This window comes from Lepidothrix coronata, unplaced genomic scaffold (genome assembly GCF_001604755.1).
Source record: "Lepidothrix coronata isolate B3197 unplaced genomic scaffold, Lepidothrix_coronata-1.0 Scaffold119, whole genome shotgun sequence".
NCBI classification, from domain to species: domain Eukaryota; kingdom Metazoa; phylum Chordata; class Aves; order Passeriformes; family Pipridae; genus Lepidothrix; species Lepidothrix coronata.
In genome coordinates this window covers 149,231-155,218 of record NW_016690299.1, presented here as the reverse complement: position 1 = coordinate 155,218, position 5,988 = coordinate 149,231, and the positions used below count along the sequence as shown (strand labels likewise).

At 62.1% G+C, this 5,988-nt stretch overlaps 1 protein-coding gene across 4 annotated transcripts in view; it reads right to left on the bottom strand.

The window, feature by feature from the left end:
- Positions 1–5,573, bottom strand: part of LRFN5 (leucine rich repeat and fibronectin type III domain containing 5) — a 36,861-nt gene extending 31,288 nt beyond the window's left edge. For 2 of the 4 annotated variants that reach the window (XM_017825527.1, XM_017825524.1), the window contains exon 1: positions 5,473–5,573. The gene's annotated coding sequence lies outside the window, so the exon portion shown is untranslated. Of the gene's footprint in view, positions 1–5,095; positions 5,129–5,460 lie in introns of those variants that run through there. The other 2 variants (XM_017825525.1, XM_017825526.1) reach the window with 2 other exon arrangements.
- Positions 5,574–5,988: the final 415 nt, after the last annotated feature.

The window sequence follows — 5,988 nt, the reverse complement described above, 5'->3', positions numbered from 1 at the left end:
CAGCACCTGCCCTCCTGTGCCACAGCGCCTGCCTTTCCTCTGCCCACAGCCCCTGCCTTTCCTCTGCCCACAGCACCTGCCCTCCTGTGCCACAGCGCCTGCCTTTCCTCTGCCCACAGCACCTGCCTTTCCTGTGCCCATGGCACCTGCCCTCCTGTCCTGGGCAGAGACTTCACATCCCAGGCAAACTCTTAACTCTGGCTTAAACCCAGAGAAGTTTAACTCACATCTCACCCACGTGCAGCAGAACATGTTTGCATGACTCGGTTTAAAGCAACCTCATCCCAACCCTGGGACCAGCAGCGCTGTCACCAGGGGACTGAGAACACATCCTGAGGATTCCCATTGGTGTGACTTTCTCCACCGCCCTTTTTCCTTGTTGTATGTGTTTTCCTCACACACCTTCTGTCCCACAGCTGGTCAGTCCTGCTGCAGGAGGCACAGAGCTGCCACAGCTCACTACGGTGGGCTCCTGCTTATCTGTCCCCCGTGGCCAGATACAGAGACCAGGGAGTACAAAGAATTAGTAATAAATACACAGGGAATTTCAGCTATCTGGCAATGAAACAATGCTAAGCCAACAAAAACTGAAGAGTTTAATCTGTCTCCAATCCAAAAGAATTCCAATATGATATTGACAGAGAAGCCTAAACAAAAACTTAAAGGGAAAAAAGATACTCCATTTTAAAGCAAAGTTACCTAATCATGTGCTTTCATGGAAATGTTTTTGGCAAGAGACAGTTCCCAGGGAGAAGCTTTTTCTAGAAGAGCAACCTCAAAAGTACAGCACTGGACACAGGCTCTGCAGCATCAGGAACTGGCTCAAATGATCCAAGGTCTTGCTGGCCATGTGCTACGCAACTAGAGGCACCCATCAAGGTTCCCATTACTGCCTCAATTAGCCATTTGACAAATCACCTTCTGCATTATCCTGACTGTTGGGGCAAATATGGCTTGCAGAGCCATTTATTCCATGAGAACACAAGAGCTGCTGCCTGGCTCAGGCGGCAGGCACAGGGTGCCCAGCCTGTGCCTCAGTGGCCAGCGAGCCAGCCAGGATGGGGCAGGGAGCCCCTTGGACACCAGAGAGACCCTCACACAGCTAAATAATGGGATAACTGGGTAGTTAAAGCAGCTGCCAGGGATACCTGCACCCACGGTCCTTGTCAGGGCACAGCTCCTGGCACCACACAGTTTCACACTACAGACCCAGAGTCCTGGCTGAGGGACCAGGGGTGGCCCAGGGGCTCAGCACCTGTCCTTGGCTTGAGGGACTTCAGGCAAGGGTGTCCTTGGAGAGCCCTGCATTCACCTCTCCTCACCCCACCTCCTCTCCCCGAATGCCAACCCCTCTCCCTTCCTCTGCAGCCTCTTAGTTCTCCAAGAGCCGACAGTGAGAGCTCCAGAGAAGACAAACGGGTGCCATCACTATCTCACGTCAGGCTGCAGGCACTCAGCCAGACACCGCTGGCACCACAGCCCCGTGAGCAGGCCTGCAGCTCACTCGGAGGTGTAGGAGAGGTCTCCATCCCTCCTTGAGAGCCCCACCAGACCCATGCCAGCTCCGGAGAAAGGTACATAGGGACACAGACCCACCCCTGCAGCAGGACTGTGTGGGAACACCTTCAACAGCCTGGATCTGGGCACCGCACGGAGGAATTCCATAACCTAAGTTATTTCTTCAAGATTTGTCATTTTGTTTTCAAAATGACACCTCAAACTCCAGGGTACCAGAAGGTGTATCTGACTAATTCTAAGCAAATGTTTCTATTTTGCTGCAAAGTACATGATTATTTGACATATATTTCTAGAAAGAATGGTTCACTCTTCAGCAACAAAACCTTATACTTTGGATAAGGTTTGGATTTGGCTTTCCAGGCTTGAATATGTCTCCAGTGGTGCCTCTGTTCAACCACATTTCTGTCTGCTACCCAGCTACATGGACAACAACAAGCTTTTGTTTCCAAAGCATTTTAGGTAACTACCTCAAGAATAGTTTTTTTAAAAACACACACACACACACACACACAAAGCCCACTCTTAGCACAAACTTCATCATATAGTCTCAGCAAGCACATTTTAATAGTGTGATATTGAAAAGTAATTTTACTACTAGCTAGAAAAGTCTGAAGACTGCAGAGGATATATTTAGATGTGTATAAATAGACAACACTCAGTGATGTCTGACCCAAGGAGTACAAATCTTCCCTAATGCATAGAATGTGCCTGGCCCAAAACGCTTGAGCAGCACTTAGACAGCCTTTTCAGTTTGGCTCAGGCTCTGAGCCCGCTAATAGCGAGGCCATTAGAGCGGCGCTCCGGCCTCGCTGCTCGCGCAGGGAATATGCAAAGATCGCTCTATAAAACCCAGCCTGTTACCACATCTGAAAGCACAGGCAGTATTGATCAGCGATGGAAAGTCATTAGCTCTCCAGCCTCTGAACCACCTCCACGTGCCCCAGAGGAGAGACGAGCCCTCCAGGCACCTCAGGGTGCTCCATCTTCCCAAGACAGGCACCCCATGTGCCAGGCCCATCCTTCATGGTGCACCCGCCTTCATGTCTCTAATCTTTCTCAAAAAATTGGGGAAGATCTGGTTTCTTCTTGACATGCTGCTCCGCCAAATCTCTTCTGAGTTCCCACCATTCTGTCCCACACCACCAGCCAGCCTTCCTCCCCCCATCAGCACTCACACCTTCAGCTGCCAATGGGAGCCTCTCCAGACAAGAGCCATATGAAAAATTCAAACCAATCCCCTGGCATGGCATCCTGAGCACTGCTGCAGCCGAGCCCGGTGCTTCTCCTGGTCACAAGGACAACAGGAGCACTCAACCTGCCAGCTCTCACTGAGACAGGACAATCTGGAGCCCACCCCCACAGCTGAAGGTGTTTGGTGGAATGGGACAACCTGGAGCCCTCTCCTGCACCTGGAAGTGTTTGTTGAACTGGTGAACTAGTTCAGCTTTGAACTTGCACTGGGCACTTGAGATATCCAGGATTTGCTTCCACTGACTGCCCTGCCATGATAAAATCAGAAACTGCTCTTTCTGAAAGCAGAATGAGCTAATATGCCAGGAGACGTTTCTTAGCGAGGCTTGTGACTGCAGGCCGAACTGGCGAGCTCTGGTGTTCATTCTGATCCAGCCTTACGCATTTAAACACATTTATTATGCATTTAAACAAATGCATAATCCCTTGAGTACAGTATATATATAGAACCATGGATTGGGAAGGTGTTGGGCACCGAGAACACTCAGGCTCTGGTACAGCGCCTTGTGCAGAGTCGAACCTCGCTCCCAGATCAGCAGCAGAATCACCAGGCCTGGCTCCAGAGCCCACTGGCACACATCCCCCTGCCAGGACCGACTATGGCAGCACCACGGAGCCTGCTCCGATGTGGGGCCCATACACAGGAGCGAGGTGCCCAGCCGGAGTCCCTGGGGCAGCACATGCAGCCCCGAGCACACGGGTCCAGCAGCGGGCTGTCCCGGGACACAGCCCCGCCACACGGGGACAGACCGCTCCCGGCACAGGTGGCTCCGCGCCCGCGCTCCTGAACACAATCAGGGCCAGGATCGGTGCTGCCAGAGCCATCCCAGGGCCCTCCACCTGCAGATGTGCACCTGGAACCAAATGGGCTAAATTCCGGGACAGATCTATTTTGCCTCGCCAGCGTACTGCCTGGCTGCGCTGGCCTGAGCAGCCCTGGACACGCAGCGCTCACCCGAGGATGCTCAGAATGCACGAGCTGACACCACGTGTCACGCAGAACATGTGAAATGGAAGCGTGGGTGGGGAGGATCACCAGCACGACAGCACGATGGCCAAGGGCAGGACTCCCGGCTCCACAGCAGTCACCTGGAGGCTGCACAGGGCTGGGCTTGACTGGGGGCACCTGCTGTCCTACCCCTGGTCTCCAGGACTGGTGAAGCCATGTTCATGACCACAGCTGGGACCAACACCTTCCTCTGCTCCAGACATGCAGCGTAATGAGAAACGGTCCCTGCCCCGGAGACGGGACAGAGGGAGGGAGGGAGAGAGGGAGGAGGTGAAGCGCTGCTGTCCCGGGATGCAGAGGAACTGCAGAGCCGGTGTCCTCCAGACCATGTTGGCAAAGAACAGCCCGGAAAGGGGCTTCCCCAGTCCTCCTGGCCCAGATATGCCTGTGCCCGCCTCACACCGGCCCGTGACCGCACCCGCTGCTCGCCGCCAGCTGCTCCTGGGCTCCAGGAGTCTGTGTGCTCCGGCATCCGCTCCTGGAGCCGGGAGGGCTGATGCTCCGACACCAACATGGCTGCGAGGCTCCGCCGGCTCCTTCACCGCTGCTCTGCCATCTCCCCAGCGGGAACCTTCCGGCGGGGAAGGTCCATCCTGTCCTACATCCTCTCTCCCGCTGACAGCGGTGCTCGCCACGGAGAGGGCGAAGGAGATGGAGGAGAGCGCACCCGCATCCCGGGACGCGGGGGACCGCGGCGGCCCCCAGGAGAGAGTAGCGGGGGGAGCGGTGTGTGTGTGTGGCGGGCAGGGGCGCCGGGACGGGGCAGGGGGAAACGGGGGGTTCCTGCTCCCTCCGACACAGCCCTTCACCCCCTGAGCCGCGGTCCCGGCCCCGCGGGAGCGCCCCGGGATGCTTCCGCGCACAGAGGCGCCTCCGCCCGCTCGGGCAGCGCCGCAGCGCCAGCGGTGCCGCGTAACCGGGCGGCGGCGGCGGCAGCAGCGCGGCGCGGAGGGGGCGGCGGCCGTGGCACGGGCGGCCCCGCAGCATCCCCGGCCCGCAGCATCCCCAGCCCAGCCCAGCCCAACGCGGGCGGCCGCCGGCGCCGTCCCGCGGGCAGCGGCGGCAGCGCGGCCCGGCCCGTCCGCGGGGTGCCCGCCCCGCCGCTCCGCTCCGCGCCCCGCGCTCCCCGCCGCCGCCGCCCTCCCGGGAGTGGCGTCCCCCCGCCGCCGCCGCCCCCGTACCGGCGCCCCCGCCGCGCCGCGGGCTCGCCCTGCCCGGGCCGTTCGGGACCCGCCGGCCCGTCCCCCGCCGCCCCGTCCCCCGGGCCGGTACCGCGGTGCAATGCAGATGTGCCGGGCGCGACCCCCCCTGCGTTACCTGGAGCCTCCGGGGACGGGCGGCGGCCGGAGCGCGTCCCCTGCGGGTGCGGCCGCGGCCGGGCCCCGGCGGGCTGCGGGCGCTGGCGGCAGGCGGGCTGCCCGCCGCTCCGCCCCGAGCCGGCGCTCACCACCCGCATCCTACCGCGGCTCCGCGGCGGGGCTGCCCGCGGCCGGGGCGGGCAGGGCGGCCCGGGGACGGCCCCACGCGGCGGCTCTGGCGGGCGGCGGCACACGCACACACGCGCGGGCGGGGGCGGGGGGCGCGGGGCAGCCCGTCCGCATCAGTCTGCCGAGCCCGCCCGCATCGCCCCGCATGGCCCCGCACCGGGCGGCCCGCCCCGCTCCGCGCCCGCCGGCGCTGACCTTGCCGTGTACCTGCGCCAGGTTAATCCTCGCCAAGCGCTGCCGGTCCGCGCCCCGCTGCGGGATCCTGCGCGCCGGGCGCTGCGCTGGACGGACGGACGGACGGACGGACGGAGAGATGGACGGACGTGGCCGGGGAGCGGGCAGCCCCGCCGCCGGGCCGGCGCCTCCCGGGTGCGGGTGCCGCTAGCGCGGGGCGGCCGGCGGCAGGGCCATGCGGCTCCGCGCCGCTCCGCGCCGGGCGCGCTCAGGCGGAGCAGCCGCGGCGGCGGGGCAGGGCGGGGAGCGCGGCGCCCGCGGCTCGGCCCTCCGCGGCGGCGGCTGCTGCGCCCATCCTCCGCGCCGCCGGCCTCCGCCCGGCCCCGGCCCCGGCCGCGGGCAGCCGCGCCGCTCGCTGCCGCATGGAGCAGCCGCCGCCTCCCCCGCGCCGCGCCGCGCCGGGGCGGGCTGGAGCAGCCGGGCCCTCCCCGCCCCGCCGCACGCACGGCTGAGCCACAGCCGCCCGGCCGCAGCCGCGCAGACGTGCGG